Below are 11308 nucleotides of genomic sequence, written 5' to 3'. Positions count from 1 at the left end.
AATAAATAAATTTATTTCCATATGACCTGTAGTGGTTTATGAGTTTGCATATGACCAGCTAGTGGATTGCTTAAGTAGTGGCATATAATGGTAGACAGCAGGGTTGGGCCTGATTGGCAGCTAAACACAGGTTTAGGAACTCTGTTTTAAAAGTTTATCCACTGGTAATAAAGCTCTGAGGGATCAGTTTACGTAAACCGCTGAATAAATTAGACTGCCAACTTAAATGTATTAACTTCCCATGAGAAAGGTCATCATACAGGATGACCAATCCACTTTAAACCAGTCATAGGTTAAAAGATGGCTCAGTGAGCCAGAAGAAGAAACCAGAAGGTGCTCAAAAGAGATTACTTGTCACTTCAACTTGCACTTGGGGCTATAGGAACCTTACTGCTAGAGCTTAGCACCTGTGAACTCTAACAGTTCATGGGAGGTAAGAAATTAGGTAAATTATAAAAGAAAAAGCTAATGCTTTTTAGCATTTGCCAAAAAACCAAGTATACCATGGACCGAGATTAAATCAATAGTGTAGGTATTGCTCTAAACCAGGCATTAAATTGATAAGACCCCATTCCTACTTGCAGTTACTGTTTGCCATGAGCTGTGGATTATATAACCTAGAGGAAACCCAGCGCTTGCTAAGTAGTAGTATCAGCAGCATACGTGGTGTTTCTGTATTCTTCAAGGTAGAGGTGTCACTTGTTGTTTTCGTTTTGAATGTCGTAGTTGTGAGAGAAATTCAGAGGCCATTGGTTAGGTCCAGTGAAAATTTTCAAGCAATACATGGTCATAGGATCTTTTCAAAATAAGCACTTTTACTATTGTTTTCAAATCCTTTTAGACAACCCTAATTCTTCTGTTATGCAATAGCCATTGCTTAGAAATGGTCAAATTTGATAACTGAGTTAAAACCTCAAGGGCCAGATGTAGTACATGACAGGGCTCTGAAAGATTAATCCAGTATGATTACGGAAGCACTCAAAATTCTATTTTGAGGAACTGTAAGAGCAGAGGGAGATTCAACAAAGTCCTTAAGGACAAGTAGACTTTCTGGACAGTTCTGAGAGTCCCTCTAAAGTTGCTGTTATAAGTTTACAGTGGCATCAATTCATCGATCTCTAGGAGTTCCGAGGCAGCCATCGATTGTTCTGCGTGTCTGCTACTCTCTCCTCGTGGGAAAACTGTTCCTTCCTTGATTCTGTCATCTAGTTCTAATGGAAGCTACTGACTCAAGTACCTTGTCTAGTTATAAGTGATTGGTCTGCGAGGGAACACCTGATCTAAGCTAGGTCAGAGCCCTCCCTTGGGATTCTCTGATCTATAATAAGAGGAAACAGTAACTTTCTAGGAACCACAGGATAGGACGCTTGAGACTATTTCTTGTCATGTGGAGAAAACCAGTACATGGAGAGGAGCAGAAAAGACAGAGTGAGTCCCAGCAGCAGGCGTCTCTGGTTCCAGCTGTCTTGGAGCCCCAGTTGTACTCTTGACACATGAGCTACTCTGGTAGCTCCATTAAACTCTCCTTTTCTCTAAACTATCTTGCATTGATTTTCATCACAACCAACCAAAAGAGTCCTAGCCCAGACAAGTACTCAGAAGCCTGGGTATAGGGATGAAAAGTAAATGCTTATAGTGTTCCCAGGCTGCATCTGAGCCAGGTGAACGAGGGTACAAGGTAGTGAGGACGTTTGTGAAAAGCTGGACCATGAAAAGCTGAGCCACGCATCTAGGCTGATTAAGAACTGAAGTGGCAGGACGGGACTTCGTAAGAAAATTAATGTGCTAAAGGAATGGAAGATACTGAAATCCAGGATTTAGGAGGTAGAGCCGCTCCTGGCGACAAACCTAAGTGCAGTCACGGAGTAGATCAAGTGTAGTGTGTTAAAGGTCATCAGATTGAGAGGGTTCAAGGACGTAGAAGATAGGGCTGTCCAAATGGACAAGCGAATGATCCCAGATGACGGTGGGACTCACGTGGAGATAAAGACCATAAACTAGAGAAAAGAAGAACTAGGAAGTTAGTAGATGGCAGTAAACAGCAGGAGGAGAGAGGTAGATGGTTGAAAACTATAATTCTGAAAGGAGAGGCTTCTCCATGAGGGTGAGACAGATTAACAATCTCCACCCCAGATGGTAGTAGAAAGAGTCGTTTCCTAAAGGGAAACCAGGTTTCTGCTTAAGGCCAGGAGGTGGGAGGAGTATTTTGTTATAAGGATGAGACTATAGGTGAGTTTGTTTTGAATAGGCAGGAGTTCCAGAGGACACAGGGCAGAGGACAGAGCCAGAAGAGGAAGGGTTTGGGAGGATTGCAGAGCGGAATGGGAGAGGATAGCTTCCTGGAGAGCCTTGTATTTGACGAAGGGCTGAGTGTGATGGGAAAGTGAGAAGTAACTGGCCTTGGGTGTCTCAGGAAATTCTTAGGAAAAGATGTTTCAGAATGGGCCCAAGCAAAGGCTTAGGAGGCATCAGAATTCTGAGGGAGGGGACAGTTGGCATCTAGGTCTAGGGGTGCATTTTTTCCTACTCTATGTCAGTAGAGACATATGGTACTAACAGCCTTTATTCAAGGTTCTTTTTTTTTTTTTTTTTTTTTGGTGATATGCGGGCCTCTCGCTGTTGCGGCTTCTCCCGCTGCGGAGCACAGGCTCCGGACGCGCAGGCCCAGCGGCCATGGCTCACGGGCCCAGCCGCTCCGCGGCATGTGGGATCTTCCCGCACTGGGGCACGAACCCGTGTCCTCTGCGTTGGCAGGCGGACTCTCAACCACTGCACCACCAGGGAAGCCCCAGGGTTCTTTGATTTACTCAAATATGTTGAGTATCTCTTTTGTGCCAGGCACTGGGCTAGATTCTGGGGATGGGGTTACAATGGCAAGAGAAAGGCACGGCCACTTTCCGCAGGAAACAAAATACAGCGTGAGCCGTAGGCCTATTGGATGGTCTGAATGTTTGTGTTCCCCCAAAATGCTTATGTTGAAATCCTAGCCCCCAGGGTGATGGTACGAGGAAGTGAGACATTTGGGAGGTGATTGGGTCACGCGTGAGAGCAGAGCACTTATGAATGGGATTGGTGCCCTTATAAAAGAGGCCCCAGAGAGAGCTTGCTTACCCCTACCACCATGTGAGGACACAGTGGGAAGTCTGCAGCCCGAAAGAGGGTCCTCACCTGACCATGCTGGCACCCTGATGTTAGACTTTCAGCCTCCAGAATTGTTAGACATAAATTTCTGTTGTTTTTGAGTTACCCAGCCTGTGATGTTTTGTTATAGCAGCCTGAACAGACTAAGACACCAGTAAATAGACAGTTATAATGTTTTATATCATGATGGGGGAGTACAGGGTGTGATAGGAATACGGACGGTAGGGGTGGGACACGTAACCCAGATTAGGAATATCAAGGACTGCTTCCTGGAGGAAGTGCTGTATAAGCTGAGACCTACATTGTGGTGTGAACTATGAGGAGGAGATAGAGAGCAAGGGAAGACAGAGTGAGGGCGCTTCGGGCAAGAAGAGCACGAGCAGTGTCCCAGAGGCAGAGACATTGAAAGGGGCCTGTTTCCTATCTTATAGGGTCGTTGTGAGATCTAGCTCTTAGAATAGTGTCTTCTGGCACAGAGTAGGTATCCCATAAATATCAGAAATGATTACTACGGGACTTCCCTGGCCGTCCAGTGAGTAAGACTCTGCGCTTCCACTGCAGGGGGCATGGGTTCCATCCCTGGTCGGGGAAGTGAGATCCCACGTGCCGTGTGGCGTAGCCAAAAAATAAAAAGGAAGAAATTATTACTAAGTCTGGAGCACAGAATTAAGGGTGAGGGTGAAGAGAGATGAGAAGTAAGGCTACCCAAGTAAGCAGAAGCCAGACTCTTAAGTCCTGGACCAGGCATTTGGGCTTAATCCAGGAGTCACTGGCAAACCACTCACAGATTGTCAGTAGTGACGTAAATTCCATGCATTTTAGAAAGATCGGCTGAGACTAGCAGCAGGGAGACGAGGCAGAAGACTGTTGTAATCAGGGTCTGAACTAGATGGGGAGAATGATGATGGAAAAACGTGGACGGATTTCAAGATATTTAGAAGATAGATGTATTAGTTTCCTAGGACTACCATAACAAATTACTACGAACTTGGGGAAGAAAACAACAGAAATTCATTCTTTCACAGTTTTGGAGGCCAGAAGTCTGAAATCACGGCGTCCGCAGGGTTGGCAATCCTTGTTGTTCCTGTAGCAACGTAGCTCCAGAGCCTCCCTCCATCTTCACAGGGGTCTTCCCATGGCCCCCTCCCCTGTGCCTGCGTATCAAATCTGCCTCTCCCTCTTCCTCTCCTTTCTCTCATAAGGACACCAGACATTGGATTTAGGGCCCATCCGAAATCCAGGATGCTCTCATCTCGAGATCCTTAACTTAATAATCATACCTGCAAAGATCCTGTTTCCAAATAAGGTCACATTCAAAGACGCCAGGAGTTAGGACCTGGATATATCTTTCGGGGGGTAGGGGTGGGGCAAGAGTTTGACCCAATATAGCAGAATTAACGGGACCCTACTGATTGGCTGGATGGGGGTGAGGGGCTTTGAAGGAGAAGAGAAACCAAGGGTAGCTTCCGCGAACAACTGGTGGATGATTGTGCCATTCACTAAAATAAGTAACACCGGAGGAGAGACAAGTTAGGAGAGAGAAGATGACATCTCTATGGTGAGGTGCTTGTGGAAATCCAGGTGGGGATCAAGTAGGCAGTAGGTCATATAAATTGTGAGCCTAGTAGATGGAGATGAGGGCTGGGCATACAGATTTGGGTGGTAACCGAAACCATGGGCATGGGTAAGATTGCCAAGGGAGAATCTGCAGAATAAGGAGAACCCTGATCTGAACTCAGATACACAGAATTTTAGGGAGGGACAGGAAGAGTAGCAGTCAGGGAAGTAGGAGAAAGCATGAAGAGAGTAATGTCCTGGAAAAGCTCAGGGAAGAGAACTATTAAAGCAGGAGTGAGCGGTTTCTAAGGAGTTTCAGAGAAACCAGAATGGATGGAGAGGTGAGGAATGCAAAGAGGATAAAGAAGTATTTCAAGAAGTTTGGCTGTGAAGAGCAGGAGAGATTGGCAGGTGACAAGAGATGCAGACAGAGGATTTTCTTCTGATTTTTTTTTTTTTTTTTTTTTTTGCAGTACGCGGGCCTCTCACTGCTGTGGCCTCTCCCGTTACAGAGCACAGGCTCCGGACGCGCAGGCTCAGCGGCCATGGCTCACGGGCCCAGCCGCTCCGCGGCATGTGGGATCCTCCCAGACCGGGGCACGAACCCGTGTGCCCTGCATCGGCAGGCGGACTCCCAACCACTGCGCCACCAGGGAAGCCCTTGATTTTTATTTAAGATGGGAGAGACTTGTGCCTGCTAGAAAGAGAATTCTGCAGGTGGGAGAGGTGAATGTAAAGGCTAAGTCAAGGTCATTGAGGAGGCAGCATAGGTGAGACATTAACCTCAGACAAGAAGAAAAACATCTCTTGTACTTAAAGGAGGAAGAGGGGAAAGGATGGCTATAGAAGGAGGCAAGTTTGCTGACTTGATGGCAGGAAGCTAAACGTTTTTTTATTCATTCCACAAATATATCTTTTTAACAAATAGTTTGGAATGCCTGGCACATGCCAGGCTCTGTTCTAGATGCTAGTGATACAAAGAGAATAAAACACAGTCTCCATCTCCACAGAACTTACATTTCAAGTGAGAAGACGGAGAAATATATATGTATGTATGTATTTTTCAATGCCAAGGTAGTTGGTAGATGCTACGAGAAAAAATAAAGAAGCTTAAGGAGAGAGAGTTTTGGAAGAGTATCTGTTTAAATGGGGTGCCTAGGTTCAGCCTCTCTGAGGTAGGCAATGAAAAGGCAAGGCATTAAAGATCTAGGAGGAGCATTCCAGGCAGAGGGAACAACAGATATACAGGTCCTGAGGCAGGTATATGGTTGGCAGCAGCAAAGAATAATAGCAAGGAGGCCCCCTGAAACTAATATAATATTGTAAGTCAATCCTACTTCAGTTGTTTTTTAAAAAGTAAGGAGGCCAGTGCAGCTGCAGCAGAGCAAGATAGGAGAGAGGTATGAGAATGGTAGGCAGGGTTCCGGTCACAGAGGTTTAGTAGTCTTTGGTGAAGACTTTAGATTTTTAGTCTAAGAGTGATGGGGACCTCTTGGAAGGTTTTGAATAGAGAAGTGACGTAATTTGTGAACAAATAATTTGGCTGCATGTGCAGAATAGATGGTAGGGAGCAAGAAAGGAAGTAGGGAGTCCAGTTAGGAAGTTACTGCACCAGTCAGATGAGAGATGATGGTGGCTTGGACAGGCATGGTAGCTGTGGAGGGGTTAAAAAAAAAAAAAAGTCGAATTGAGCATCTATCCTGAAAGTGATGCCCACAGGACTTACTGACAGACTGAAGATGGGATGTGAAAGAAAAAAAGGAAAGAGACTCAAACACCTCAGCCAGGCTGAGGCAGAACTGATTCCTTCAAAGAAACCCTAGCCCGGGTGTATGAAGGACGTTTGGATGAGATAAGTACATAACACAGGGAGAAGGGAAGGAAGTGTGTATCTGCTAGAGGCCTGTATGTCATTTTCGTGTGTCATCTCATTGAATCCTCTCCACCACCTTTGGTGATATTATTATCCTTAATTTTAGAGGTAAGAAAAAATTGCAATTTAAGTTAAATTTAATAATTTACTCAAGCCATAGCTTATACGTGAATTTTAACTCGAGGCTGTCTAACAACTATGTTCTTTTCGCTAGCTTAGAAAAATAACACTTTTACAGCACTAGTACAAATTAAAAGATTTAATTTATTTTGAAGCACACTTGTACTTAAGAAAAGTCAGCTTTAACTAGATGATAGTTCAAAAGCATGTATTCATTTTGGGAACAATTCTGAAAGACTTTTTAGGTTCTCAAGGGCTACAGAGGCTAATCGCGCTAGTCATTTCCCATTTCTAATTTCACTTTCAAAAGATTTATCCCTAGTACAATTTTTGCACTTATTAGCAGTTATGCCATTTGTGTTTGATGCATGAAGATAGATCCAGAGCTAGAGACGATTCTCCCTAAGAATTTGGGCAAGGGCTAGAAGAGAGAGGGGAAGAAGTACACGAACAACTGCATATAGTGATGGTAACTCTTCAGCTCTGGTCAATGAAAACTTAAGGGGAGAACATAGCATGTGGAAAACTGGAGCAGGGAACCCAGGGAAGCCTATCCATGGTCCCAAGTCTCTAATATTCCTTCGGATCTGGACACTGGAACAATTCAAAGTAAGTCTGTTTCCATCTGGACAAGATTCTTAAAAGGAGCTGGGGGTAAAACCACTTCGTTTCTTTATATTTCTCTCCATAAATGTTTACACTCTCTTTTCAACCTGGAGGAACATAACGCTGGGCATATTTAAGAGTTTTCACCAAAAGCACGGAAGGAAGAGGCAGTGGGATATAATGGAAAGGGCAAGGGCAATTCAGAGACTAAGGTGGCACCGTCGCGGAGGTTCAGGAAAGGGTTGTGGACCTCAGAATGCCTGCTCTACCCCGAGTGTGCAGCCTCGGGTGGGTCATTTTCTGTGAGCCTCAGGATCCTCATTGGTTAAACAGGGATAGATGAGAGTAAAAATAGGAACTACGTCATATGTTCCCATGAGAATAAAATGAGACAGTCTATATAAAGTACTTAGCAAAAGGGCTTAACAAGAGTTTGTTACTATTAATAAGTTTCACGAACATTGTGACTCTAGACAAATGGCTTAAACGTTTTTGCCTTTTATTTTCTCAGCCATAAAATGATGGCTAGAACTAGGTGATACTGCAGATTTCTTTACAACCTTATAGTTATGATGTGATGTGTGTTGTTTCTTAAGGTGATAGAAAAGAAATGATATCTGTCAGTGGTAGCCACCAGGTGGCAATAGTGAAGAGTTTAACTGCCATCCTATTTGGGGGGAAACTTCCTAATTTTTTCAGTATACAAATTCAAAAAAACAACAAAAAGCTTTAATCATTTGTAATCCTTATTCCCAAGGAACTACCATTAAAATTTTCATGTATAACCTTCCATCCAGGTTATTTCTTCACATATATATATATATATATATATATATATATATAATTATTTTTCAATTTTATAAGAAATGAGGATAACAGATGTATTGTTTTGTAATCAGTTTTTTTAACACAAAAATGTATGGTGAACACTTCCATAGCAATTAATGTAGTTCTACACTATCATTCTTAAAAGCTCCATGGTATTCCACAGGTATTTGTTTAATTGAACCATCCTCTACTTAGCAAACACTGACTGGAAAAATTTCCAGAATTGGAATGCCTGGGCTATGCACCTTTTTTTTTTTTTTTAAGGCTTTGATACATACCACAAATTTGTCTTTTCCTATATTTTTTGGTTTTGTGTCTGGTAGAGCAAGGTCCCTTATCAGTGCCTTCCTTCAGAATTTAATTGACTATCTAAAGCCTTTATTCTTCCTGATGAAATTTTAAATCTTTTAATCAAATTTTGCCCCTCTGTCTCCCCTAAAAATTTTGCTGGAATTTTGATTGATACTGTGTTAAATTTATAGGTTAATTTGGGGGGAATTTTCATCATTACAATATTATGTCTTTCCATCCAGCAATATGGTACACTTCACTATTCATTCAATTCTGTCAGTAAAATTTCCACATTATTTAGTTTCCATCTAGTTTACTTCTGGATATTTTATATTTTTTGTTGCTGTTAATAAATATTATCTTTTAAAATATTCTTCTGAAGGCTTTTGCTGGTATATAGGAACACTATTAATTTTAGGATTATTGATTTTGTAATTGGCCATGATACTGAACTCACTTAATGGGTCTAATATTCTTATCTATCCATTCATTCATTCTGTAAATATTCAGGCACTATTCTGGGTCCTGGAAATAAGCAGTTAAAAAAAAAATAATCTGTTCTCAAGATCTTTACATTCTACTGAGAAGAAATACTAAACAAGTAAATATATGACAGGTGGTGATAAGTGCTAAGAAGGTGGGGGAAGCATAGTAAGAGGGTGGAAAGTGACCACAAAAAATACTACTTCAGTTAACATGTTCAAATAAGGCCCCTCTGATAAGTTGAAGTTTGAGGAGAGACCTAAAATGATGTAGTTTTTCTTGGGTTTTCCCAGTAGGTATATATACATCATTATACACTTCCCACCCACAGCAGGATTTCCATGCTCCTGGAAGATTGCCTGTCCAGTGGCAGCAACACCAAAGATTTAGTCTATAAAGGACGCTTCGAGGGTTTTCAGTGTTCTGGATTTAAAGAATGGCTCCACAAGTCCTTCCAGCCACAACACAACAAAGTGAATCAGCTATATGTATACTTATATCCCCATATCCCCTCCCTCTTGCATCTCCCTCCCTCCCACCCTCCCTCTCCCACCCCTCTAGGTGGTCACAAAGCACCGAGCTGATTTCCCTGTGCTACGCGATGCTCCCCACTAGCTATCTGTTTTACATTTGGTAGTGTATATATGTCCATGCCACTCTCTCACTTTGTCCCAGCTTACCCTTCCCCCTCCCTGTGTCCTCAAGTCCTTTCTCTATGTCTGTGTCTTTATTCCTGTCCTGCCCCTAGGGTTCATCGGAACCATTTTTTTAGATTCCATATATATATATGTGTTAGCATACGGTATTTGTTTTTCTCTTTCTGACTTATTTCACTCTGTATGACAGAGTCTAGGTCCATCCACCTCACTACAAATAACTCAATTTCATTCTTTTATGGCTGAATAATATTCCACTGTATATATGTGCCACATCTTCTTCATCCATTCCTCTGTCAATGGACACTGAGGTTGCTTCCATGTCCTGGCTATTGTAGATAGTGCTGCAGTGAACACTGTGGTGCATGTCTCTTTTTGAACTCATCATATAGATTCTTAACCCCATAATGCTTTGCTCTAATCTAGCCTGACCCTTTCATTGTGCTGTCCTGAGTCAAATCGCCTGTTGCCCTTAACAACTCTTCTAACCTTTCCCTTTATCTTCTTACTCTAACCAAAAACCTGGCCGTCTCCTTGCTTCCTTGCAATACTCTCAAGTTGTAGGTGTTTTGTCTTGTTTTGGTTTAAATCCTTCGAGTCCTGCTTGCTCTCCATTGCCAAATCCAAACCTTTCCCCTTCCTTCCAAAATCCTAGTTCCCTTGAGATGCACACCATTACACTACTGCCTGAACCCACCCAGGCTGATTGCCTGCTAAAACCAAAATATCAACATTCTGGATAGAATTTAAACAATACACAGAGTTTCAAAACAGAACAGTCGGAGCAGCGTGAAGAAGAGGTGAGAGCGACCCCTGGACCAGCCAAAGCCGCGCGCCACTGCGTGCCCGTGTCCAGCGCCCACGTCCCGCCGCCGTCGCCACCACGCCCAAGAGAAAGGCTGAAGGGGATGCTAAAGGAGATAAAACCAAGGTGAAGGACGAACCACAGAGAAGATCTGCAAGGTCATCTGCTAAACCTGCTCCTCCAAAGCCAGAGCCCAAGCCTAAAAAGGCCCCTGCAAAGAAGGGAGAGAAGGTACCCAAAGGGAAAGAGGGGGAAAGCTGATACAGGCAAGGATGGGGATAACCCTGCAGAAAACGGAGATGCCGAAACAGACCAGGCCCAGAAAGCTGAGGGTGCAGGAGATGCCAAGTGAAGTGTGTGCCTTCTTGATAACTGTGCGCTTCTGCTGACTGTACAGTTTGAAGTACTATTTTCTATCAAGTTTTATAAAAATGCAGAATTTTGTTTTACTTTTTTTTTTTAAGCTATGTTGTTAGCGTACGGAACACTTCATTATTGTTTTTTGGGGGAAGAGCACATGTCACTAATAGGTCTCCGAAGCTGGATTGACATGGGATAAAGAACACCTTTCCCGTCTGGTTGTGAGAGACTTCCTCTTGGTTCCCAGGAAGGAGGGGCTCCTTGATGTTGACACACAGTAGCCACCTTGGCACAAATGCCTTGTGGTGTGGAAAAACTAAATTTAGTTTTTATGTCCTCTTCTCCCTCACCACCTTCAGCCTAGACTTGACTCCCTTAAACCCAGAGACCTGTTGGAACCTGACCCCTCAAAATTGGTTACCAGTATGTCAGGCAATCTGGACTTTCCAGTGTGACCACTGAGATGGCGTCCCTCAAAAGAGCAGCGGTTCCTTTTTTAGGTTGTGGACCTTCAGATTGATACTTCTGCCATTTTCATTTCCATTTCCTGAAAGTCAGGGTCGGCTTGTGAAAAGTTGTTAAACAACA

General features: G+C 43.2%; 1 pseudogene; it reads left to right on the top strand.

Moving 5' to 3' along the window:
• The first annotated feature begins 2321 nt into the window (after positions 1–2321).
• On the top strand, positions 2322–10712 carry LOC137224143 (non-histone chromosomal protein HMG-17 pseudogene; annotated as a pseudogene).
• The last annotated feature ends 596 nt before the right edge of the window (positions 10713–11308 follow it).

The sequence above is a fragment of the Pseudorca crassidens genome, chromosome 4, assembly GCF_039906515.1.
Source record: "Pseudorca crassidens isolate mPseCra1 chromosome 4, mPseCra1.hap1, whole genome shotgun sequence".
Taxonomy (NCBI): Eukaryota; Metazoa; Chordata; class Mammalia; order Artiodactyla; family Delphinidae; genus Pseudorca; species Pseudorca crassidens.
Note: the sequence above shows the minus strand (reverse complement) of the source record. Positions and strands in the feature narration are given on the sequence as shown.